Genomic DNA, 27,456 nt, shown 5'->3' with positions numbered 1-27,456 from the left:
TGGCAAGGAAGGTCATAACATGGGACAGAATTTACGGAGCAATGGTTTCGCTTAGGGACGGAAATTTTGGGTTCAGTTGTGACCGTACGTTGAAAGCTACCTGTACATAGAAAGCAGTGGTGAAATCTAAAATTTGTTACTACCAGTTCTGTGGATGTGGCTTGGTGGGGGGGGGGGGTAATGTGACTGGGTGGTCGTGGCCAATTTTTTTTTAAACTTTTAAAACCATTTTTTTTACAACCTCTTCTGCGAAGAGGTTGTAAAAAAATTCGTTCAAAAGCCTCCGACGATCCCAGCTGAGTTGCCTGATCGGCAGAGGCTTTTTTTCTTTTAAATGCCTCTGATGATCCCAGCTGAGTTGCCTGATCGGCAGAGGCTTTTTTTCTTTTAAATGCCTCTGATGATCCCAGCTGAGTTGCCTGATCGGCAGAGGCTTTTTTCTTTTAAATGCCTCTGATGATCCCAGCTGAATTGCCTGATCGGCAGAGGCTTTTTTTCTTTTAAATGCCTCTGACGATCCCAGCTGAGTTGCCTGATCGGCAGAGGCTTTTTTTCTTTTAAATGCCTCTGATGATCCCAGCTGAGTTGCCTGATCGGCAGAGGCTTTTTTCTTTTAAATGCCTCTGACGATCCCAGCTGAGTTGCCTGATCGGCAGAGGCTTTTTTTCTTTTAAATGCCTCTGATGATCCCAGCTGAGTTGCCTGATCGGCAGAGGCTTTTTTCTTTTAAATGGCTCTGATGACAGAGGCTTTTTCTTTTAAATGCCTCTGATGATCCCAGCAGAGTTGCCTGATCGGCAGAGGCTTTTTTTCTTTTAAATGCCTCTGATGATCCCAGCTGAGTTGCCTGATCGGCAGAGGCTTTTTTCTTTTAAATGCCTCTGATGATCCCAGCTGAGTTGCCTGATCGGCAGAGGCTTTTTTTCTTTTAAATGCCTCTGATGATCCCAGCTGAGTTGCCTGATCGGCAGAGGCTTTTTTTCTTTTAAATGCCTCTGATGATCCCAGCTGACTTGCCTGATCGGCAGAGGCTTTTTTCTTTTAAATGCCTCTGATGATCCCAGCAGAGTTGCCTGATCGGCAGAGGCTTTTTTTCTTTTAAATGCCTCTGATGATCCCAGCTGAATTGCCTGATCGGCAGAGGCTTTTTTTCTTTTAAATGCCTCTGACGATCCCAGCTGAGTTGCCTGATCGGCAGAGGCTTTTTTTCTTTTAAATGCCTCTGATGATCCCAGCTGAGTTGCCTGATCGGCAGAGGCTTTTTTCTTTTAAATGCCTCTGACGATCCCAGCTGAGTTGCCTGATCGGCAGAGGCTTTTTTTCTTTTAAATGCCTCTGATGATCCCAGCTGAGTTGCCTGATCGGCAGAGGCTTTTTTCTTTTAAATGGCTCTGATGACAGAGGCTTTTTCTTTTAAATGCCTCTGATGATCCCAGCAGAGTTGCCTGATCGGCAGAGGCTTTTTTTCTTTTAAATGCCTCTGATGATCCCAGCTGAGTTGCCTGATCGGCAGAGGCTTTTTTCTTTTAAATGCCTCTGATGATCCCAGCTGAGTTGCCTGATCGGCAGAGGCTTTTTTTCTTTTAAATGCCTCTGATGATCCCAGCTGAGTTGCCTGATCGGCAGAGGCTTTTTTTCTTTTAAATGCCTCTGATGATCCCAGCTGACTTGCCTGATCGGCAGAGGCTTTTTTCTTTTAAATGCCTCTGATGATCCCAGCAGAGTTGCCTGATCGGCAGAGGCTTTTTTTCTTTTAAATGCCTCTGATGATCCCAGCTGAGTTGCCTGATCGGCAGAGGCTTTTTTCTTTTAAATGCCTCTGATGATCCCAGCTGAGTTGCCTGATCGGCAGAGGCTTTTTTTCTTTTAAATGCCTCTGATGATCCCAGCTGAGTTGCCTGATCATCAGAGGCTTTTTTTCTTTTTTTTACTTTTAAAAGCATTTTTTTCGGCGGAAGAGGTTGTAGAAAAAATGCTTTTAAAAGTTTAAAAAAAAAGTCTCTGATGATTGCGCGGCTCAGCTGGGCATGGGGGGGGCAGGGATTTTTGCTACCGGTTCTCCGAACCACCCGCCGCCATCGCTACTGGATCAGGTGATCCGGTCCTAACTGGGAGCATTTCACCCCTGATAAAAAGCTAATTCAGTGTATTTTGTATTCAGTCTTGTGGGTCGAAATGTGCTTCACACACACACACACACACACACACACACACACACACACGCAACCATGCCCCTCTCGCTGTGTTTGACCAAACCTTTGCAAGAAAGAACATCAGTCCTGCTCCCGAGACCTCTGCAGTTTGAACGAAGTGTAATATTTTACGAAGGATTTAATTGTAAAGTAAATTGACTGTACATTAAGCGCCCCAGCTATACCTGCCACTTAAGTCTTAATTACTCTGTTTCCTCAAGATACCGATATTGCTCTGTTCTTCGAGATTGCCATGGCTACAGCCTCGTAACCCAACATTTGTTCGCATTCAGTGTTTGTCTTTCCATTGATTTTTGACATTTTTCATTCTTCGGCTGACTCTTGTTTCTGGTGTTTTTTTTTTGGGTACAAATAGGCAGGCACCTTGGATTCAGGACGGCGTTTTATCGAAATAAAAGAATATTTGTAGCTCAGGGTTGAACTCTGGGGTCCTTGGTGCTCTCTGAGCTTGGTGGTTTTCTTGGAGACGTTTCGGGACCCAACTAGGTAACATTATTAGTGCTAGAAGGGAGTGAGATTTATGGAGAGGAAGGGGAGGAGGAGGAGAGGATTGGGGGAAAGGAGGTGGAAAGCAAGAGGAGGAGGAGGAGAACTGTGGGGTCCTTGGTGCTCTCTGAGCTTGGTGGCTTTCTTGCAGATGTTTCAGGACCCAACTAGGTAACACTATCAGTGCTAGAAGGAGTGGGGTTGGTGGAGAGCAGGAGGAGAGCAGGAGGACTGAGGGGTCCTTGGTGCACTCCGAGCTTGGTGGTATTCTTGCAGACATTTCATTACCAAACTAGGTTACATCATCAGTGCTTCAAGGGAATGGGGTTTGCAAAATGGATAAGGACGAGAACTGTGGGGTCCTTATTGCTCTCTGAACGTGGCTGTTTTCTTACAGATGTTTTATGACCCAACTAGGTAATATCTTCAGTGCTAGAAGGGAGTGGGATTTGTATAGTGGTGGTGGTGGAGGAGGAGGAGGACGACGACGACGATGACAACGGCGACTGTGGGATACTTGGTACTCTCTGAACTCGATGGTTTTCTTGCAGACGTCTCGTTACCAAACTAGGGAACATCATCAGTACTCTACAGATTTATCACTGACTTTCCCAGCAGGAGGAGAAGAAGTGACAAAGCATAACTTCTGCCACTCCCTTGCCCTGATGGTAGGACCCTGTTTGTCTGAGGTTGGAAAAGTGAGACAATAATGATCCCATGGTCAAGTGGTCAAGTTGACCCCATGGTCAACCCTAAGCCACACAGTTTAGAAAGGAGAAAACCATTTTGGATTCCAAAAAGATCCGGGCATTGGTTGAGAAGGTAGTCAAGTCTACAGTGGATCTTCTCCTAGAGTTCTTGGTGAAGTTTTGAAGACCTGAGGGTGTGGTGTGACCTCCATAGCATGAAACCTTCGTGAAATACTTTTCCATCTCTCATAGCAAATTTGAGAGAAGCTAGAAAATTACTTTTCCGTCGCCACTTCCCTGCCAACTAAGCATGAGATGAGATGTCCAACTTTTCTCAGAACTAAATTGCCTATCTCAGGGTCTCCAACCTTCGCAACTTTAAGACTTGTGGAGTTCAATTCCCAGAATTCCCCAGCCAGCCATGCTGGCTGGGAAATTCTGGGAGTTGAAGTCCACATGGTCTTGAAGTCACCAAGGTTGGACATCCCTGGTCTACCTGGTTTAAGAACCCAGAAGATACAACTGTTGTGGTCCACCAGCAGCCTGCAGAGCTGGCAGCGGAGTCAGACAGTGAGGAGGCTGGGGAGGAACATGGACCAGTCCTGGAGGCTGGGGAAGGCCCGGATGAGGACTCTGCGTCGGAGGCAGAGATGGGGCCAGGGCCATCTGGGAGTGATGTGCGGACTCCGGAGCACCCAGAGTCAGACAGCAGAGAGGCAGAGGAACAGGAGGAGCCTGTTCCTAGTGCGCCAGAAGTCAAAAGCAGCTGAAGCAAAAGGGACGACTCGGGAGTAAGGCCAGGAGATGATTAACCCCTCCCATAAGGCTTAAAAGAGAAACAAAGGCACTTGGGGCCTTTTGTAGGAAAGCAACGTTGCTAACTCTGTTTCCAGTCGGCATCTCTTGTTTGTTTCTGAACTTCGTGGGGCTTTGCCAAGTAAGGCCTTTGGCAGGGTATCTTATCAAAGAAGATAAAGGTTGGTGATTATCCCGAAGGACTTCTTCCGAAGGCCTTGTTTTACAACTAATTGGGACTCAGCTGGAAATGAACATAATTCTCAGCTGTTACAATAAAATAGGTTTTTTTGGGACTAATTGTGTATTATAATGACTCAGTAAGCCTAGGTCACAACAACAACCAGATGAAGTTCTAGAGCTGTGTAGGATAATTGTTTCCCTTCTGTCCAACTGGAAGCGTATTTAACAGCGCCAGGCAGGTTATAAAAATCCCCATCAATAAATACGCTTCAAAAAACTTTTCGGTGGTGTTCCATCGCCAGGCATTTGAAAGACCCCAAACAAACAAAATGTTAAAAAGTGACAAGATTTGTGTGGCTCCTTCCCAAGCGCCTCTAAATCGCATTAAAATACCTTTACAATACCCGAGGCACGTCACCACTTTTGAGCAATCCCTAATCTTTGGGAAAAGTGGAAAGGTGAAAAAAATGTGACACACCCTACAAACAGCTGATGTTTTTTTTTTTCTCTCCAGATTTTCTGGGCGAAACCCTTCCCAGAGATTGGTGGGGGGAGGGTTTCTCCCCCCTCCTCTAAATTAAACATTAATCGGGTGTTTTTTTTATGCTGGATAAAAAGGCAGAGAAATACCGTGTTCCGCCTGGAGCCAAGTTAAGGTATTTAATGAGGGTTTAGGCAGCAAATGTCACAGGTATGAAATGGTTTTTAGCCAGGTGTTTTGCAAAGGTGATCATATGGTAGGTTTATTAGCCTAAGCCCGTTATCCTTGGTTTTAATGCCTTGAATCGAAAAGGACAGAAGAACTGGTGAAAATTAACCAAAGGTTTGCATCGAGGCGGCCCTCAACTTAACGGTATTCGAGAACCAGTCTCTGTTATTAATATTTACTGGCCGTGATGATCTTATTGATCTCCGCCGTGTGTGTCGTGGCGTGTCATTTATCCTTTGTCCCCAAGTGATGTCTGGATCCGAGCAGGAACAATTTCCAGCCGTTGAATTAATCAACTCGAGACTCCCCTTCCTCAAATCCGGCAGGAATAATTTAGGTTATCAAAAGCAGAGGAGAAACATGTCCAGATAGCAGAATTAAGTGAGAAGGTCTGAGACCCTGCAAGGAGAGAAAAAAAACCAAAAAACACCACCGGATCTTAACACCTTTCATAGGTGAAACCAGGAACTTTGAAGGTTTTAACAGAAACTTTTAACAGAACTTTTAACAGAAAGACTTTCGTGGCCAGTATCCCTTGGGAAGTGTGGAGCTTCAGGGTTTAATGACCCCGGCCCAGACCACGGATTTTCTGAGCTCTCACTTTCAACTGTGGTTAGTATCTTCAGAGGCAAAGTGGTCTCGATAGAAGAGAATATTTGTAGCGCAGGGTTGTACAGTGAACTGAGGATGTTACCTAGTTGGGTCACGAAATGTCTGCAAGAAAAACACCAAGCTCAGAGAGCACCAAGGACCCCACAGTCCTTCTCCTCTTTTTCCTCCTCTTCTTCCTCCTCCTTCCACTCCCCTCCCCTTCCTTCTCCCCTTCCCCCTTTTTCTCCTTTCCATAGACACCATTCCCTTCTAGCACTGATGATGTTAGCTATTTTGGTAATGAAATGTCTGCAAGAAAACCACCAAGTTCAGAGAGCACCAAGGACCCCACACTTGTCGTCCTGCTCCTCGTTCCTCCCTCCTCCTCCTCCTCCCTCTTCCTCCTTCCTCCCTCTTTTCTCCCTCCTCCTCGTCCTCCCATTACCACCAACCCCAACATGTTTGAACTACACTTCCCAGCGTCCCCAGCTAGCCGTCTTGGCAAAACTTGTGCTAGAAGAGGAGCAGTTTTCATCCAGATCAATCTGGATGGGTTTAAATTGACCCCAAAGACGATGTTGAAAGAAATCCGGCAAGGAATTCACTTAACAGCCACATCACTGACTTAACAACTGCTGCGATTCACTTAACATCTGCGGCAAGAAAGACCGAAAAACGGGACAAAATCCACCAAGGACCCATCTCATTTAGCAGCAAGAATTTTGGGCTCAATTGCGCTCGTAAGTCGAACACTGCCTGTATTTTGTTCCGGGAGAACTTGGAAACCACAACAACAAAAAATCATACCTAGGTTTCTTGATAGCTTGGCGTGACACCAAAGGCAGGGACAATAGCCCCCTTTTTAAATCCAAGATATTTGGAAAGGGATAGGTAACGTGTAGGAGGAGGCAGAGAGGAATGGCTGAAATATAAGCACCATAAAAGGTTTTTTTTCCCCCTCTCGGCATCCAATCCACAACATGTATTTTTGGTCTCTCTTTTTAAAAAATGAAGGTCCTTTAAAAAAAAAAAAAGAAAAACACCCTAAAAACTCCTCGGGGACTGTTTGCCGTCGTCTGTCAGCTGGATTTCAAGGCTGACGCTGACAGAAATAAATCAGGCGAGGTGGGGGATTGAACCTCAGCGCAATCTGAAACGGTTGATTGCCTGCAATTCGCCTGCCATCTCCAAAGCATCGGAAATTTCGCAGAGACATTATTTGAACAGAGGACAAATTACAGGCAGTCCTCAGTTTACAAGCTTTTGCTTAGGGACCGTTTGATGTTCACGGCGGCACTGGAAATAAAGGGACTCGTGACCGTATTTGACACTTGACATGGCTGCAGCATTCCCCGTGATTACGTGGTCAAAATCATGTGATGCTTGGCAACTGACCCATAGAATAGAATGACAGAGTTGGAAGGGACCTTGGAGGTCTTCTAGTCCAACCCCCTGCCCAGGCAGGAAACCCTACACGACTTCAGACAAATGGTTATCCAACCTCTTCTTAAAAACTTCCAGTGTTGGAGAACCTACAACTTCTGGTGGCAAGTTGTTCCACTGATTAATTGTTCTAACTGTCAGGAAATTTCTCTTTAGTTCTAAGTTGCTTCTCTCCTTGATGAGTTTCCATCCATTGCTTCTTGTCCTGCCTTCAGGGGCTTTGGAGAATAGCTTGACTCCCTCTTCTTTGGGGCAGCCCCTGAGATATTGGAAGACTGCTATCATGTCTCCCCTAGTCCTTCTCGTCATTAAACGAGACATGCCCAGTTCCTGCAACCGATTCACTTAACAATTATCTGGCCAAAGAAGGTTATGAAACTGGACCAAACTTATTGAACAACTGTCTCACTTAGGGGCAGAAATTTTAGGCTCAATGGTGGTCATACATTGAGGACTTAGCCATGCAGCTCGACTTACAACAGTTCATTTAGTGACCTTTCCAAATTATAACGGCACCGAAAAAGGCGACTTGTGACCGTTTTCCTCTTAACGACCATAGCTGCATCCCTGTGGTCACATGATCAAAATCCAGACGCTTGGCAGCTGACTCCTATTTATGACGGTCGCAGCGTCCCTGGGTGACGTGACCTTCTGACACGCAAAGTCAACGGGGGAAGCCGGATGATTCACTTAACAACCGCATTAGTAACTTAACAGCCGCAATGATTCACTTAACAACTGTGGCAAGAAAGGTCGTAAAATGGGGCAAAGCTCACTTAAGAAATGTCTCGCTTAGCAACGGAAATATTGGGCTCCAAGGCCGTCGTAAGTCGGTTACATATCCTTTTGAGATTTTTTTTTGGGTTTTACTCGGCTAAAGACTTCAGATCCAAATTTTCCTCCCTCCGGGGCGAACCGGTGGTGAAAAGCATTTGAAACGCCTTTAATATTCCTGAGATTTTAAAAGATCTTGCAGAGAAAAAATACTCCGGAAAGCTCTTCTTGCTGCTGATTTTTTTTTTTTTTTTTTTTGAAACGAAAGATTTAAAAACAGGATTTATTTTATTTTTTTGCATCCACATGATCCTCGAGGATAAAATCAACATTTGTGCCGTTCCTTCAGGGTTCTGGGAAATCTCTCTCCTCTCCTGGGTCTCGAAGACAGTATCATTTAAGAAATAAATCATTTTTGTGCACTCTGCAGCACGCGTGCCGCAAATCACACCAGAGAGAGAGAGAGAGGGAGGGAGGGAGGGAGGGAGGGAGGGAGGGAGGGAGAGAGAGAGAGAGAGAGAGAGAGAGAGAGAGAGAGAGAGAGAGAGAGAGAGAGCGAGCGCCGTGGGGTGGCTGGGATTGGTACCATCTCTGAGCCACTCCACGCAGGGCACCCCAAAACATTTAATTTTCTTTTCGTCGCCACCCAATCATCTGCCTCTCCTCTTGTCCCATACGAGCATCTTTGAGACTCAACATCCCTGGATAAAATGAAAAGAGATGGGATCCTTCTATTTGGAGAATTATGATAGTTCCTTAAATAATTACACGGCATAATCCTTCGGGGGGGCTCCGTCGATGGGGGAGCCGTTATTATATTCTTCGGCATTCCTCATTTGCATTTGCATTGGGTCTTTTATTTGAAAATTAACCGGCACCACCCTAGCCATCAGCCTACCTACCGGTCGCCATACAGGTGTCCTTTTATTGTCTTTTTTTTCCTGTTTAGGGCCTGATTCTGATACCGTAATGGGGGTTAATGGGTTTAATCCACGACTGATGAGGCTCCATTTGTCTCGTGGTTTCATGTATCACCCAATTCCCAGCAGCTTTATTCTCTCTCTTTTTCTCTCTCTGTGTGTTTGTTGTAATTTGAAAAGTGAAAACGCCTGTTGAGAAGCATTTGAATTTTAATTTCTTTGCCCCCTTTTTTCTGTCTTTCTTTTTTCCAAAAAAAAAAAAAAAAATTCGACGTAAATGTGGCTTTACAAAGTTGGTTACAAACCTAATTAGCTAACGTTAATGCAATCGCTGCCCCAGGGAACCGAAAACTTAATTTTAAGCGATGATGGAAATACCGCCACAGAATTATTTATCTCTTGCCTTATGTGGATCTCTGCATAAGGGAGGCTGTGTGTTTTCCCCCCATCCCTTTTTGGCTTCTCGAAGGACACAGCGTGTTTATTTTAGGCATTTAAGGGTTTCACCTCTTACTGTAAAAAAAAAAGAATATTTTTCTTTACAGAACCTGTTTTGGGGCTTTTTTTGCCTCAATGCTTAGATTAGACGTCAGCACGGAGGGATTTTAAAGAATTGAAACAGATTGGGAAGGGCTGGGAACTGTTCTTTTTCATACAGGTAGTCCTCGACTTACAACAGTTCTTTTAGTGACCGTTCGAAGTTACGACGCCACTGAAAAATAAAGTAACTTTAGGTCCGGGTTTGTGCACGCGCAGAGAGTCCGCGCGGCGCGTGCACTTCCGAATCGATAGGGAAGTTAAGTAGATTTCACCCTTGCCTTTACTTGTATATCTCGCAGGCACTTCCTCCGGCCCTTCCTTGTGCTGCACGCACCTTGATCCCTCGGGGAGACACATGACTTGCTCTCTGCCCTGAGACACTGGATCGGCCCGGCTGTGGCTGACGGCGCTGCTGTTGCCACTTCCATAGCCTGCCCGCTGCTCTCACAGCGCCTTGCGCAGTAGTTAAATTTAGCACGCTTCACAATGGGGGAGACGGTGTCCCCTCCTCCTCCCGGAGCCCTCTACAATGCAGAGCATCGGCCGTACCCGGGGCAGTTTCTCGGGGCAGAGAGCAAGATCAAGATCAAGGGAGATACTAATACCACTCTATAAAGCCTTAGTAAGGCCACACCTAGAGTACTCCATCCAGTTTTGGTCCCCACACTATAAAAAAAGATGTTGAGACTCTAGAAGAAATGCAGAGAAGAGCAACCAGGATGATGAGGGGGTTGGAGGCTAAAACATACGATGAATGGTTGCAGGAACTGGGCATGGCTGGTCTAGGGAAGAGAAGGACCATGGGGGACAGGATAGCATCTTCCAATATTTGAGGGGCTGCCACAGAGAGGAGGAAGGGGGTCAAGCTATTTTCCAAAGAGAAAGAAAGAGAGAGAGAGAGAGAGAGAGAGAAAGAAAAAGAAAGAAGAAAGAAAGAAAGAAAAAGAAAGAAAGAAAGAAAGAAAGAAAGAAAGAAAGAAAGAAATCTGAGTGAATCATAGTTGGACAGAAGACATGGCTACTCTAGTGAAGAAAAGGACCAGGGGAGACAGGATAGCAGTCTTCCAATATTTGAGGGGCTGCCCCAGAGAGGAGGAAGGGGGTCGAGCTGTTTTCCAAGGCACCTGAAGGCCAGACAAGGAACAATGGATGGAAACTGACCAAGGAGAGATTCAACCTGGAAATAAGGAGGAATTTCCTGACAGTGAGAACAATCAACCTATGGAACAGAAGTTGCCTTCTGAAGTTGTGGGAGCTTCATCACTGGAGGCTTTCAAGAAGAGACTGGACTGCCATTTGTCAGACATGGTGTAGGTCTCCTGCTTGAGTGGGGGGCTGGACTAGATGACCTCCAAGGTCCCTTTCAACTCTGTTAATCTGTTATAAGCGCCTGCGAGATATGGCAACTACAGGGCTGCTTCGCTCCTGCTCTGGAATATGGAGCGAGTCTCCATTCCTCCGCCGTCGCCCTTACCTTCTCAGGCCAGGTCAGTGACTGGGAGGGGAGGGCGAGGGGGCGGGGCCAGCCAGTGGTGGGTCCAGTGGACAGAGAGCCACAGCAGGGGGGACGAAAGAGCCGCATGTGGCTCCGGAGCCGCAGGTTGCAGACACCCGGCCTAGATTCACGTATCATTTTAAGCCAGGGTCTTTTTAAATATAGTTCGTCAAACAGCAGCCTATCAAATTTGCAGATGACAATAAACTGGCAGGAACAGCCAACACCCCAGAAGGCAAGTTCGGGATCCAAAAGGATCTTGACAGACTTGGAACGATGGATCTTAATCCAACAAAATGAAATTGAACATGGAGAAAAGCAAGATTTTATACCTGGGAAGGAAAAAAAAACCCAAAGGCACAAGCGCGGATTAGGCGAAACCTGGCTCAAAAACAGTCACTGCGAGAGGGACCTTGGAGTCCTTATGGACAATCACTTAAACACGAGCCAGCCGTGTGCGGCAGCAGCCAAAAAAAAAGCCAACACGATTCTGGGTTGGATAAACAGAGGCATAGAATCAAAATCGCAGGAAGTATTAGCACAGCTTTATAAATCCTGAGTAAGGCCACATCCGGAATACGGCATCACCAGAATTAGAATCAGAATCAGAATAGAGCTGGAAGGGTCCTTGGAGGACTTCTAGTCCAGCCCCCTGCGCAAAGCATTACATCCTAAACCATTTCAGAACAAGTGGTATATTACAAAAAAAGATGTCAACACTTTGGAAAAAGGTGCAGAGAAGAGCAACGAAGATGATTAGGGGACTGGAGGTTCAAACATAAAAAGAACGGTTGCAGGAATTGAGTACGGCCAGTCTAGAGAAAAGAAGGACTAGGAGTGACATGGAAGCAGTATTCTAGTATTTAAGGGGCTGCCCCAAAGAAGAGGGGGTCAACCTATTCTCCAAGGCACCAGGAGGCAGGACAAGAAGCAATGGATGGAAACTAATCAAGGAGAGAGCCAACCTAGAAGGAAGGAGAAATCTCCTGACAGTGAGAACAATTATATAGTGGAACAGCTTGCCACCAGAAGTTGTGGATGCTCCAACACTGGAGGTTTTTTTAAAAAAAAGAGTCATTTGTGTGAAACGGTAGAAAGGGGGTTGGACTAGAAGACCTCCAAGGTCCCTTCCAGCTCTATTCCGAATTGGAAAAACAAAATTGAAAAATGGTGTTCACACATAACGTTCAGCCACGAGGCAGGCACAGATTGCAAACGGCAACAACTACACGGAATCAAATCTTTTATTTTGACCCTAGATCAGCATGAAATAACACCGGACAACCAGATATGTTCATTATGCTTAGCCAAAATCAAATAAACCCCATTATTTGGCTTAATGTTGAAGACCCTGTTGTTCCGCCAGGCCGGGCTATCAGCATAATAATTTTAAATTGGGGTATTTTAATTTTTTGGGGTTTTAAATCGGCTGTACACCGCCCTGAGTCCTTTGGGAGAAGGGCGGTATAGAAATAAAATAATAATAATAATAATAATAATAATAATAATAATAATAATAATAATAATAATAATAATAATAATTATTATTATTATTATTATTATTATTATTATTATTATTATTATTATTATTATTATTATTAATGTGACATGATAAACTGGTCCACAGGTTAATCATGCCATTGAATAGGAGGAACTGATCATGATATAATATTTTCCACCAGATAGATAGATAGATAGATAGATAGATAGATAGATAGATGAGAGAGAGAGAGAGAGAGAGAGATGCAGTTTTGCCTGCTAAACATGTAATAAATATCCATACACTTCGCTTATTTCCGACAACTGCAAACATGGCCATTATTCTGGTTTTTCTGTCTGCAGCCATTATAAAATTATTTGGGTAACACTTTTCAGTTTTTTTGTCAAGGGAGGCACGGGTTCCACCGAGGCATTGCAATAAATCTTAGCGCCTCCAACTTGTAGTTTGGATAGTACCATTTTTTTTTATTTTATTTTTTTATTTTGCTATGGAACGTATTGGCAAATTGTAGGTTATGGTTCTTTTGTCTGCTTTTGCTATCTTACTGCAGATTTTTTTCATTGTGCACGTCCTAAAATATCCTTTCTTATGAGTAGAGTAAAATAGAGTAAAGTAGAGCCTTGGTAGTACAGTGGTCTAAAGCACCCTGTTATTAAGACCAGCTGTCTGCAATTAAAGTAAGTTCGAATCCCGCCAGGCTCAAGGTTGACTCAGCCTTCCATCCTTTCTAAGGTAGATAAATTGAGGATCCAGATTGTGGGGGCAATAAGCTGACTTTGTATAAATATACAAAAGTATGAAGGCTATTGCTTAACGCATTGTAAGCCGCCCTGAGTCTCCGGAGAAGGGCGGCATATAAATCAAATTTAGAAAAAAAAAAAAGATAAATAAAACGGCTGGAGGGGGGGTGAGTGGATTTGACACAGGGTAAACCATGGGCTCCTCGGTGCCCTCTGAGCTTGGGGGTTTCCTTGCAGTCGTTTCATGACCCAACTAGGTAACATCATCAGTGCTGGAAAGGGAGTGGGGTTTTTGGAGAGGAGGAGGAGGAGGACGACGACTATGGGCTCCTTGGTGCTGTCTGAGTTTGGTAGTTTTCTTGCAGACGTTCCATTACCAAACTAGTTAACATCATCAGTGCCGCTACTGCTAATGTGCTGTTGATGATGTGATGATAATCAGTGCTGATTTGTACTGATGATGTTACTTAGCTTGGTAATGAAACGTCTGCAAGAAAATCAACAATCTCAGAGAGCACCAAGGACCCCCACGATCCTAGTTGTCGTCGTCGTCGTCCTCCTGCTCCTGCTCCTCCTCCTCCTCCTCCTCCTCTCTGCAAACCCCATTCCCTTCTCACACTGATGATGTTAGCTTGCTTATTTATTATTTATTTATTTATTTATTTGTTTATTTATTTATTTATTTATTTATTTATTTATTTATTTATTTATTTATTTATTTATTTATTTATTTATTTATTTATTTATTTGTTGGGACTTGTATGCCGCCCTATCTCCACAGGACTCAGGGCGGCTCACAACAATTAAAACCGAACAGACAAACCCTTAAAACAGAAGTCCAAGTTAAAATTAAGAAATTCAATAAAAACCAGATTAAAACCCCCATCACTCCTCCTCCTCCTCCTCCTCCCTCCTCCTCCTCTCTGCAAACCCCTCTCCCTTCTAGCATTGATGACGTTCCCTAGTTGGGTGATGAAACGTCTCCAAGAAAACCACCAAGCTGAGAGAGCCCCCACAGTTCTCCTTCTCCTCCTCTTCCTCCTCTTCCTCCTCCCCCTCCCCCTTTTCCTCCTCTTCTGCAAACCCCACTCCCTTCTAGCATTGATGACGTTCCCTAGTTAGGTCATGGAACGTCTCCTAGAAAACCACCAGGCTCAGAGAGCACCAAGGACCCCACAGTTCAACCCTGAACTGCAAATATTCTCCTTTTATCGGATGGCATACAGCTTTTTTTAAAAAAAAAATGTGGACAGAATACCCAAGATTGGGATCTGACCGGCACAAGAAAAAACAGACCTGTTATTTCTCATGACTTGGAAAATTTACATCTGTTGATGCCATCTAAAATTGCATTTGTGTTTTTTTTGGTTGTTGAGTTTTTTTGGTGTGGTTTTTTTTTTTTGGCTGCCACCTCACACCGCAAGCTCATCTTCAGTTTGCATTCAATTATTATTTCAAGTTCTCTCTGACAAGCTCTATTGTCAAGCCTGGTATTTTCCCATCCTTTGAGTCTGAATTTCCCTTTTGTGTCTCTTCAGTGGCGTTTATAGGAATTTGAGACCATTTCTCTAACTCCCGAAGCCCCAATGACGTAAACATGGCCCTCGCTCTCTTCCGAGAATAATGCCTTATTAGTCACTTAAGTGAAGAAGTAGAAGGAACGCATTAAAAGCAAGAGAAGAATAAAAAATGTACAAGACCCAAAATGCAATTCCAAATTATCTTTCTGGGGCTCCTGGAACTGTGAGAATAATGGTAGAATTTAAAGCATTCCATCTCTCATTGTCTGTTCATAGTACAGCTCCTCCTCCTCTCTGCAAACCCCACTCCCTTCTAGCACTGATGATGTTAGCTATTTTGGTAATGAAATGTCTGCAAGAAAACCACCAACTTCAGAGAGCACCAAGGACCTCACACTTGTTGTCCTGCTCCTCGTTCCTCCCTCCTCCTCCTCCCTCTTCCTCCTTCCTCCCTCTTTCCTCCCTCCTCCTCCTCCTCCTCCCATTACCACCAACCCCAACGTGTTTGAACTACACTTCCCAGCATCCCCAGCTAGCCATCTTAGCAAAACTGCTAGAAGAGGAGCAGTTTTCATCCAGATCAATCTGGATGGGGTGAAATTTGACCCCAAAGACGATGTCGAAAGAAATCCGGCAAGGAATTCACTTAACAGCCGCGTCACTGACTTAACAACTGCTGCGATTCACTTAACATCTGCGGCAAGAAAGATCGTAAAATAGGACAAAATCCACCAAGGACCCCACAGTCGTCCTCCTCCTCCTCCTCCTCCTCCTCCTCCTCCTCCTCCTCCTCCTCCTCCTCCTCCTCTCTGCAAACCCCTCTCCCTTCTACCACTGATGATGTTCCCTAGTTGGGTCATGGAACGTCTCCAAGAAAACCACCAAGCTCAGAGGGCACTCCCTTGTAGCACTGATGACGTTCTCTAGTTGGGTCACGAAATGTCTGCAAGAAAAACACCAAGCTCAGAGAGAACCAAGGACCCGGCAGTCCTCCTCCTCTTTTTCCTCCTCTTCCTCTTCCTCCTTCCTCTCCCCTCCCCCTCCTTCTCCCCCTCCCCCTTTTCATCCTCTCCAAAGACACCATTCCCTTCTAGCACTGATGATGTTACCTTGTTGGGTCATGATACGTCTGTAAGAAAATCACCAGGCTCAGAGAGCACCAAGGGCCCCACAGTCATTCTCCTGCTCCTCCTCCACCTCCTGCTCCTCCCCCCTCCCCCTCTCCACATACTCCACTCCCTTCTAGCACTGATGACGTTCCCTAGTTGGGTCATGAAACATCTGCAAGAAAACCACCAAGCTCAGAGAGCCCCAAGGGACCCCACAGTTCAACCCTGAGCTGCAAATATTCTCCTTTATCGGTACTGTTTAAGAAATAACCAGTGGGAGGGGGGGAAGGGGGCGGAGGAACCCGCTAAAACTAAGCCACCAAATAAAAGCTTAATTTTTTTTTTTCAAGTGAGGCTAGACTGCCTGGCAGCTCCTCTCTCAGCTCTTCCCTTCTTGCTCTCCCAGCTTTTTCCCTCCCACCCTTATTTTTGACCCCTCCTCGTAGTAAGTGGAGACCCACATCACGTCCGGGTCTTATGAATGGATCCCTGGCAGCCATTCTGCGCGTGACTCAGCCGGCTTCAAAAACACGGTGTGTGTCAGCCTTGCATTGTCTTCTAATTTGAAGGGTGAACAAGCTGCGTAGACTGTGTCCAAGGAACCTCATGGGTGGATGCTTTGATTGTGCGAATGTTCGACTCCTCGCAGCGTTAATGAGTTCTGCGAGATTCTTATTTCAGGCATATTTATCAGGACAGCTTGCTCTGGCTCTGGCTCTCTCTCTCTCTTTTTTTCTTTTTCCTTTTCACAGCCATTAGACAAAGCGTTTTATGGTAGCTGAAGGGCACAATTACCGAGCAGCAACCTAGCAATCTGCTTTTTTTTTGGGGGGGGGGGCTTTATTTCAGTTTGCAATCTGCTGAACATCTTTTAAAGTAGGAGGTTAAAAGGGATGCTCGGTGCATAGGTGGGACTTCTCCCAAGTCAATTCTGCAACGGGAGATTTCTCGGCTTCTTGCTAGCACGGGCAGAAGAACATGGAAGATAGAATCGTGGAGTTGGAAGGGGCCTTGGAGGTCTTCTAGTCTAACCCGCTGCTCGAGCAGGAGACCCTATACCAGTGTTTCTCAACCTTGGTAGCTTGAAGATGGGTGGACTTCAACTTCCAGAATCCCCCAGCCAGCGGCACTCAGGCAAAACGGCCATCAACGGGCACATAGAGATGGACCACACTTACACACCATTCAAAAGAGACAATCCAAAAGCTAAAAGATCACTGCACTTCCTGGCCAGAAATAAAATACCCACAAGAGCAGAGATTAACACAGTGTTCCTCAACCTTGGTAGCTTGAAGATGGGTGGACTTCAACTCCAGAATCCCCCAGCCAGCGGCACTAAGACAAAACGGCCATCAACGGGCACATAGAGATGGACCACATTTACACACCATTCAAAAGAGACAATCCAAAAGCTAAAAGATCACTGCACTTCCTGGCCAGAAATAAAATACCCACAAGAGCAGAGATTAACACAGTGTTTCTCAACCTTGGTAGCTTGAAGATGGGTGGACTTCAACTCCAGAATCCCCCAGCCAGCGGCACTAAGACAAAACGGCCATCAACGGGCACATAGAGATGGACCACACTTACACACCATTCAAAAGAGACAATCCAAAAGCTAAAAGATCACTGCACTTCCTGGCCAGAAATAAAATACCCACAAGAGCAGAGATTAACACAGTGTTCCTCAACCTTGGTAGCTTGAAGATGGGTGGACTTCAACTCCAGAATCCCCCAGCCAGCGGCACTAAGACAAAACGGCCATCAACGGGCACATAGAGATGGACCACATTTACACACCATTCAAAAGAGACAATCCAAAAGCTAAAAGATCACTGCACTTCCTGGCCAGAAATAAAATACCCACAAGAGCAGAGATTAACACAGTGTTCCTCAACCTTGGTAGCTTGAAGATGGGTGGACTTCAACTCCAGAATCCCCCAGCCAGCGGCACTAAGACAAAACGGCCATCAACGGGCACATAGAGATGGACCACACTTACACACCATTCAAAAGAGACAATCCAAAAGCTAAAAGAGTACTGCACTTCCTGGCCAGAAATAAAATACCCACAAGAGCAGAGATTAACACAGTGTTTCTCAACCTTGGTAGCTTGAAGATGGGTGGACTTCAACTCCCAGAATCCCCCAGCCAGCGGCACTCAGACAAAATGGCCATCAACGGGCACATAGAGATGAACCACATTTACACACCATTCAAAAGAGACAATCCAAAAGCTAAAAGATCACTGCACTTCCTGGCCAGAAATAAAATACCCACAAGAGCAGAGATTAACACAGTGTTCCTCAACCTTGGTAGCTTGAAGATGGGTGGACTTCAACTCCCAGAATCCCCCATCTGCCTGATATTTCTCGTCCTGCCCTCAAGGGCTTTGGAGAATAAATTGACTCCTTCTTCTCTCTTACGACCTCTCAAGTACTGGAAGCCTATCCTGTCACCCCTAGTCCTTCTCTTCTGAACTTTTACAGAATGGCAGAGTTGGAGGACTTCTACTCCAATCTCCTGCTCTATTCCGGATAAATGGCTGCTCAGTGTCTTCTTGAAAACTTCCAGTGATGGATGGATTGATGGATGGATGGATGGATGGATGGATGGATGGATGGAAGGAAGGACAAAAAAGGGAGGATGGAAGGAAGGAAAGAAAAAAAGGAAGGAAGAAAAAAGGGAGGAAGGAAGGACAAAAAAGGATGGATGTATGGAAGGAAGGACAAAAAGGGAGGAAGGAAGGAAGGAAAAAGAGGCAGGATGGATGGATAGAGGAAGGAAGGAAGTAAAAGGAGGAAGGAAGGATAGAGGGAGAGAAGGACAGAAAAGGGAGGAAGGAAGGAAGGACAAAAACGAGGATGGATGGATGGAAGGAAGGACAAAAAGGAAGGAAGGAAGGAAAAAGGGAGGCAGGATGGATGGCTAGAGGAAGGAAGGAAGGAAAAAGGGAGGGAAGGATAGAGGGAGAGAAGGACAGAAAAGGGAGGAAGGAAGGAAGGACAAAAACGAGGATGGATGGAAGGAAGGACAAAAAGGAAGGAAGGAAGGAAAAAGGGAGGCAGGATGGATGGCTAGAGGAAGGAAGGAAGTAAAAGGAGGAAGGAAGGATAGAGGGAGAGAAGGACAGAAAAGGGAGGAAGGAAGGAAGGACAAAAAGAGGATGGATGGATGGAAGGAAGGAAGGACAAAAAGGGAGGAAGGAAGGAAGGAAGGACAAAAAAGGGAGGATGGATGGAAGGAAGGAAGGAAGGAAGGAACGAACAAATGAAGGAAGGAAGGAAAAAGGGAGACAGGATGGATGGATAGAGGAAGGAAGGAAAAAGGGAGGAGGGAAGGATAAAGGGACAAAAGGACAAAAACGGAAGGAAGAGAAAGAAAGAAGGAAAGAAAGAGAGAGAGAGAGAGAGAGAGAGAGAGAAAGAGAAAGAAAGAAAGATTCTGCCTGGGTAATTTGTTTTGTCCCAGCTGATTTTTTTTAATAAAACTACCTGTCGGCTGACCCTCAGGAAAGACTTTTGCGCTCGAAAATTCCCAGGACCTGCCCGAACTACATCATCCTTCAGCATCACGATTTCACAAGTAAATTCCGAATGTGTCCCTTAGATATCCAGCTCGGCACAGTAACTCCAGGTGTGGCTCTTCCGGTCCCTCATCTCTTTCTGGCCTTCGGGGCATTTGTTATTTACGGGGGCCATTAATCTCGCACCTCCCGTACCCGCGTATGAACCGGATGGCTTCCGAAGCCCGCTCGGTACCGTCTCTCCCCTTCCATCCCTCCCTCATTATAGCTAGCCCCAGATGGTGCATCCGTCCTGAATTGAGGACAAGAAATGAAGTTGGTTGACCTCCCAACCATCACTAGAGGGACCAAAAAAACCCCCAAAGAAGCCAAAGCAACGAAAAAAGGATATATATATATTCTCCTTTTCCTTTCCTTTCGTTTGTATCTCGCTCTGTGTTCCTTTAACCGTCCACAAAAGCTGCAATTTAGCTATAAAGCTTGAAAACTTAAGCTGCAAAGGAAACAGGTATTGAAGAAGAATAAGGAGGAAGAAAAGCTCAAGCAGAAGAAAAATTCTCAAGGGTTTTCTCTCTCTCTCTCTCTCTCTCTCTCTCTCTCTCTCTCTCTCTCTCTCTCTCTCTCTCTCTCTCTCTCTCTCTCTCTCTCTCTCTCTCTCTCTCTCTCTCTATATATATATATATATATATATATATAAATTTTAAACTATGGGCCAAATTTAATTATTTTAAATCTATTTTTAATCGTACTTATGTATAAATGTTTTATTTTGGCTGTTCACCGCCCTGAGTCGGAAAGGAGAAGGGCGGTATAGAAATTTGAATAATAAATAAAATAATAAATATATATATGTGTGTGTGTGTGTGTATTTGATGTTTCAAGATGAAAAAGAAGCCGAAGGAAGCATTGATGTTGTCAGCTTGTGTCTTTTTATCTCTTTAGCAGATTTTTCTCACGAAGGGCAGACGCTACGGGTTGGGTTATAAATCAGTAATGGGTTTTATGGAGTTTTTTTAAGAGCAGTGTTTCTGGATCTCAGTAAATTGAAGTTGTGTAGACTACAACTCCCAGAATTCCCCGGGGGGCATGGCTGACTGTGGAATTCTGGGACTTGAAGTCTACACAACTTGAAAGTTGCTGCGATCAGAAAAGGCTGCTATGCAAATAGATTACAATTGACTGTTCATTTAGTAACCGAAGTTACAACGGTGTTGAAAAAAAATTGACTTAGGAGCCTCTTTCACGCTTAACGACCGTTGCAGCGTCCCCGTGGCCCTGTGATCAAAATTCATATCCTTGGCAACTGATTCGTACTTAGGACCGTTGCTGTATCCCCAAGTGATCATGTGATCAACTTTTGCAACTTTCCGGCAATCAGTGGGAAAGACTGCTACTGCTCAGGCAGAAAACCCTATACCCAGTGGGGGATTGCTACCGGTTTGCCCCGGGTCGGGCAAACTGATAGCGGCAGTGGCGGCGGGAGGCTCCGCCCACCCACGCACGCACCCACGAGCGAAGTGGTAGCGGCCAAAATTGAAACCCACTACTGCCTATACCATCCTGGACAAGTGGTTGTCCAATCTCTTCTTCAAAACTTCCACTGTTGGAGAACCTACAACTTCTGGTGGCAAGCAGTTCCACTGGTTAATTGTTCTCACTGTCAGGAAATTTGTCCTTAGTTCTAAGTTGCTTCTCTCCTTGATTACTAGTTTCCACCCATTGCTTCTTGTCCTGCCTTCAGGGGCTTTGGAGAATAGCTTGACTCCCTCTTCTTTGGGGCAGCCCCTGAGATATTGGAAGACTGCTCTCATGTCACCCCTCGTCCTTCTTTTCTCTAGACTAGACATACCCAGTTCCTGCAGCCGTTCTTCGTATGTTTTAGCCTCCAGTCCCCTAATCACCTTCGTTGCTCTTCTCTGCACTCTTTCCAGAATTTCAATATTCATGCCCTAAAGATGAGATGCTCAAGGCGAGAGGCCAAAAAATAGAAAAATGACACTAATGAATAGAAGAAAAACAAAATGACTTGTGAAATAACTTATACTGTCTGGCCCTGCCTTTTGGATGGAAATCTTTCTTTGGGTATATCGCAGGCTTATGGCATTATTTATTTATTTATTTATTTTATTCAATTTGTATCATGCCCTTCTCCAAGCAGACTCAGGGCGGTGCACAGCCAGAACTAAAACACATACCAATACAAAATTTAAATTTTTTAAAAGAATTACATGACTTTGGCCCAAAATTTAAAACATTCAAACTAAAACCCATTGACAATTTAAAAAGCTAAAAAAAAAAAAAGGGGGGGGGAGGGTTTCACGCCAGCCCTGCTTGATGGAAAAGAAAAGTTTTCAGGGCACGGCGAAAGACCCGGAGATCCGATATCCTTCTTATCTCCGGGGGCAAATCGTTCCAGAGGGCAGGTGCCCCCACAGAGAAGGCCCTCCCCCTGGGGGTCGCCAGCCGACATTGCCTGGCTGACGGCACCCTGAGGAGTCCCTCTCTGTGGGAGCGTACTGGACGGTGGGAGGCTATCGGCAGCAGAAGGCAGTCCCGCAAATACCGAGGTCCGATGCCATGGAGCGCTTTAAAGGTGGGGACCAACACCTTGAAGCGCACCCGGAAGACCACTGGAAGCCAATGCAGCTCACGCAGGAGAGGCGTCCCATGGGAGCGACCCCTGGCTTCCATAATCCCCTGCGCGGCCGCATTCTGCACCAGTTGGAGCCTCCGGGTGCTCCTCAAGGGGAGCCCCATGTAGAAGCACATAACGGCCATCCGATCTGCAACACAGCAGGTTTCCCATTTAGGGATATAGATCAAACGGGCTGGTTTGGCATACAGATACAGATGAACAGAGTGGGAAGGGACCTTGTAGGTCATCTAGTCCAACCCCCTGCCCAGCAGACCCTCCCTACACCATTTTTGACAGATGGCAGCCCAGTCTCTTCTTGAAAGTCTCAAGTGATGAAGCCCCCACAACTTCCGAAGGCAACTTCTGTTCCATTGGTTAATTGTTCTTACTGTCAGAAAATTTCTCCTTATTTCCAGGTTGAATCTTCCCTTGTCCAGTTTCCATCCATTATTCCTTGTCTGGCTTTGAGGGGCTTTGGAAAATAAGTTTTTTTTTTTCCAAAATATTTTTTATTTTTTCAAACATAAACATAAAATATATCTTTCAAGAACGAAGTCTCGATCCGGTCGTAGATAGGTACAATCACTTACATTTCTTTGACCATTTCCATTCACAATTTCCCATTACGTCTTTTAAAATTAAAAATCAAAACATAATTTTTTTTAACATAAATTCTAACATCTTAATCTAAACCAGTGTTTCTCAACCTTGGTAGCTTGAAGATGGGTGGACTTCAACTCCCAGAATCCCCCAGCCAGCAGTGCTGCTGGCTGGGGGATTCTGGGAGTTGAAGTCCACCCATCTTCAAGCTACCAAGGTTGAGAAACACTGATCTAAACCATTCTATTATATCACCACAAGTTTAATTTCCAACTAAAATTAATTCATTTTTATCTTTTAACCTCAATATCAAAACATTAATCTTAAAACAATATTCTAACCTCTTAATTTAATTATTTACCTTACAATTTTATCACCACAAATCTTATTTTCAAATGGAATACAACTCTTATTTTTATTTCAATTTCTAAAACAAAATTCTATCCATATTTCTTAATCTCTAGTCCCATTTCATCACATCTTTAAATCTTGGACTTTATCACTTTAGCTTTATTTTTCTCACACTTATCATCTATTTATTCATTTCATTTTACACAGATTTATCCCAAAATCCATATCCTCCTCCATATCTCCTACTATTGTTTGGCTGATTTCTTTGGGAAATAAGTTGACCCCCTCCTCTCTGTGGCAGCCCCTCAAAAATTGGAAGACTGCTCTCATGTCTCCTCTGGTCTCCCACAATTTCTGAATGACAGAATAATAACAGATTAATAACAGAGTTGGAAGGGACCTTGTAGGTCATCTAGTCCAACCCCCCCTTCACCCAAGCAGGAGACCCTTCCCCATTTCTGACAGATGGCAGTCCAGTCTCTGCTTGAAAGGCTCCAGGGATGAAGCTCCCACAATCTCTTGAGGTTAAAGAATAAGAATTGGTCCCCTCTGATAAGATCCGTGCTTGTTTCTGCCTTCCTGTGGCTCATGGAGGGGCCGTAGACGCTTCCCCTGTTGAGTTTCAGCCTTCTGGAATTCGTCTTCTGATACATGTCATCTGCAGCGCCAAGGGCATTTCATAAATCCAGCCCCCTACCCACCCACCCAAAAAAAAAAAAATTTGTCACAGTTTTTTGAGTGTTCGGCCTGTGGTTTTATTGACTGAGGGTACCAGATTTACGGTTCTAATTCTTTTTTTCTATATTTGTAACTTCTGAAGCCTCTTCTTTATTTTTTGGCACTCGTAAGTCCGCTTTGTTGGCTAATAGATAAATAAAACTGTATAACTAACGCAGAAAGAGAAGGTTTAAAAATGACTGTTGAGAAAAACCTTAAACAGACACCTACTAATAATAAAACGAATCTGAAGGCTTGTCATCGTATAAGTTACTGCACAGCTGCTGGGAGCAGAACTGCTCTCTTTTTTAAAAGAAAAAATGGGAGTTTTAAATTATTGGGGTTTTAAATTTGTTCAGCCAAATTATTTAATTCGTTTTAGTTTATTTTAAATTTTGTATCTATATGTTTTATTCTATGGCTGTTCCCCGCCCTGAGTCCTTCGGGAGTAGGGCGGTATACAAATTCAATAAAGAAAGAAAGAAAGAAAGAAAGAAAGAAAGAAAGAAAGAAAGAAAGAAAGAAAGAAAGAAAGAAAGAAAGAAAGAAAGAAAGAGACTTCTGCTTTATTTTCATATGATTATTACAGTAGTCCTCGACTTATGACCGCAACTGAGGCCAAAGCCTTAGGTTGCTAAGTGAGAAATTTGTTAAAAGAGAGTTTTGTTCCATTTTACAGACTTTTCCTGCCCCATTTGCTAAGCGAATCAATGCAGTTGTTAAATTAGTACCAGCGGTCATTAAGGGGGTCGGGTTTCCCCGTTGCCTTTGCTTCACCAAAAGGGGATTGCATGACCCCCGGGACACTGCAACCGTCATAAATATGAGTCCGTTGTCAAGCATCCAAATATAAATCACGTCAGCAGGAGGATGCTGCAATGGTCAAAAGTGTGAAAAATGGTCATAAGTCAGTTTTTTCCCTGGTGCCGTTGTAACTTCAAGCAGTCGCTAAACGAATGGTTGTAGGTCGAGGACATCTCTTTAAAGAGAATTGAAACTCTCTTTTAGATCTGTGTTTCTCAGCCATTTCTCAACTTATGCCTGTTTTTCACACTTACGACCATCGTAACATGCCAGTGGTCAAGTGATCAAAATTCAGACAACTGGCTCCTATTTATGACGGTTTGCAGTGTCTCCAGGGGTCAAAAGAATCCCCTTTGGTGACCTGAGAAGTCAGAGCCAACAGGGAAGCCAGATTCCCTTAGCAACGGGGTGACTAACTTAACAACTGCAGTGGGTCCCTTAACAGCTGTCACAAGAATGGTCATAAAACGGGGCAAAACTCACTTAATGCCTAACAACTGTGTTGCTAACTGAACAACTGCAGTGAATCACTGACATCTAGACATGTCTCTCCCAACCTTGAATCACTGCGGCTGGCTGGGGGATTCTGGGAGTTGAAGTCCACCTGGCTTCAAACAACTCAAGATTCACTGCAGCTTGACTGGGGGATTCTGGGAATTGAAGTCCTCCCAGCTTAAAACCAAGATTCACTGCAGCTGGCTGGGGGATTCTGGGAATTGAAGTCCTCCCAGCTTAAAACCAAGATTCACTGCAGCTGGCTGGGGGATTCTGGGAATTGAAGTCCTCCCAGCTTAAAACCAAGATTCACTGCAGCTGGCTGGGGGATTCTGGGAATTGAAGTTTGCACAGCTTAAAACAACCAAGATTCACTGCAGCTGGCTGGGGGATTCTGGGAATTGAAGTCCTCCCAGCTTAAAACCAAGATTCACCGCAGCTGGCTGGGGGATTCTGGGAGTTGAAGTCCTCCCGGTTTAAAACCAAGATTCACTGCAGCTGGCTGGGGGATTCTGGGAGTTGAAGTCCTCCCGGCTTAAAACCAAGATTCACCGCAGCTGGCTGGGGAATTCTGGGAGTTGAAGTCCTCCCAGCTTAAAACCAAGATTCACTGCAGCTGGCTGGGGGATTCTGGGAATTGAAGTTTGCACAGCTTAAAACAACCAAGATTCACTGCAGCTGGCTGGGGGATTCTGGGAATTGAAGTCCTCCCAGCTTAAAACCAAGATTCACCGCAGCTGGCTGGGGGATTCTGGGAGTTGAAGTCCTCCCGGTTTAAAACCAAGATTCACTGCAGCTGGCTGGGGGATTCTGGGAGTTGAAGTCCTCCCGGCTTAAAACCAAGATTCACCGCAGCTGGCTGGGGAATTCTGGGAGTTGAAGTCCTCCCAGCTTAAAACCAAGATTCACCGCAGCTGGCTGGGGGATTCTGGGAATTGAAGTTCGCACAGCTTAAAACAACCAAGATTCACCGCAGCTGGCTGGGGAATTCTGGGAGTTGAAGTCCTCCCAGCTTAAAACCAAGATTCACTGCAGCTGGCTGGGGGATTCTGGGAATTGAAGTTTGCACAGCTTAAAACAACCAAGATTCACTGCAGCTGGCTGGGGGATTCTGGGAATTGAAGTCCTCCCAGCTTAAAACCAAGATTCACCGCAGCTGGCTGGGGGATTCTGGGAGTTGAAGTCCTCCCGGTTTAAAACCAAGATTCACTGCAGCTGGCTGGGGGATTCTGGGAGTTGAAGTCCTCCCGGCTTAAAACCAAGATTCACCGCAGCTGGCTGGGGGATTCTGGGAGTTGAAGTCCTCCCAGCTTAAAACCAAGATTCACTGCAGCTGGCTGGGGGATTCTGGGAATTGAAGTTTGCACAGCTTAAAACAACCAAGATTCACTGCAGCTGGCTGGGGGATTCTGGGAATTGAAGTCCTCCCAGCTTAAAACCAAGATTCACCGCAGCTGGCTGGGGGATTCTGGGAGTTGAAGTCCTCCCGGTTTAAAACCAAGATTCACTGCAGCTGGCTGGGGGATTCTGGGAGTTGAAGTCCTCCCGGCTTAAAACCAAGATTCACCGCAGCTGGCTGGGGAATTCTGGGAGTTGAAGTCCTCCCAGCTTAAAACCAAGATTCACCGCAGCTGGCTGGGGGATTCTGGGAATTGAAGTTCGCACAGCTTAAAACAACCAAGATTCACCGCAGCTGGCTGGGGGATTCTGGGAGTTGAAGTCCTCCCAGCTTAAAACCAAGATTCACCGCAGCTGGCTGGGGGATTCTGGGAGTTGAAGTCCTCCCAGCTTAAAACCAAGATTCACCGCAGCTGGCTGGGGGATTCTGGGAGTTGAAGTCCTCCCAGCTTAAAACCAAGATTCACTGCAGCTGGCTGGGGGATTCTGGGAGTTGAAGTCCTCCCAGCTTAAAACCAAGATTCACCGCAGCTGGCTGGGGGATTCTGGGAGTTGAAGTCCTCCCAGCTTAAAACCAAGATTCACCGCAGCTGGCTGGGGGATTCTGGGAATTGAAGTTCGCACAGCTTAAAACAACCAAGATTCACCGCAGCTGGCTGGGGGATTCTGGGAGTTGAAGTCCTCCCAGCTTAAAACCAAGATTCACCGCAGCTGGCTGGGGGATTCTGGGAGTTGAAGTCCTCCCAGCTTAAAACCAAGATTCACCGCAGCTGGCTGGGGGATTCTGGGAGTTGAAGTCCTCCCAGCTTAAAACCAAGATTCACCGCAGCTGGCTGGGGGATTCTGGGAATTGAAGTTCGCACAGCTTAAAACAACCAAGATTCACCGCAGCTGGCTGGGGGATTCTGGGAGTTGAAGTCCTCCCAGCTTAAAACCAAGATTCACCGCAGCTGGCTGGGGGATTCTGGGAGTTGAAGTCCTCCCAGCTTAAAACCAAGATTCACCGCAGCTGGCTGGGGGATTCTGGGAGTTGAAGTCCTCCCAGCTTAAAACCAAGATTCACTGCAGCTGGCTGGGGGATTCTGGGAGTTGAAGTCCTCCCAGCTTAAAACCAAGATTCACCGCAGCTGGCTGGGGGATTCTGGGAGTTGAAGTCCTCCCAGCTTAAAACCAAGATTCACCGCAGCTGGCTGGGGGATTCTGGGAGTTGAAGTCCTCCCAG

The 27,456-nt window shown here is 45.4% G+C and overlaps 1 protein-coding gene across 1 annotated transcript in view; it reads left to right on the top strand.

Moving 5' to 3' along the window:
- ATRN (attractin) overlaps positions 1-27,456 on the top strand; it is a 211,724-nt gene that overhangs the window by 161,936 nt on the left and 22,332 nt on the right. The gene's annotated exons all lie outside the window — the stretch shown is intronic.

The sequence above is a fragment of the Pantherophis guttatus genome, chromosome 8, assembly GCF_059756535.1.
Source record: "Pantherophis guttatus breed Tessera chromosome 8, ASM5975653v1, whole genome shotgun sequence".
Classification (NCBI taxonomy): Eukaryota; Metazoa; Chordata; class Lepidosauria; order Squamata; family Colubridae; genus Pantherophis; species Pantherophis guttatus.
This window is presented reverse-complemented; position numbering and strand designations above follow the sequence as displayed.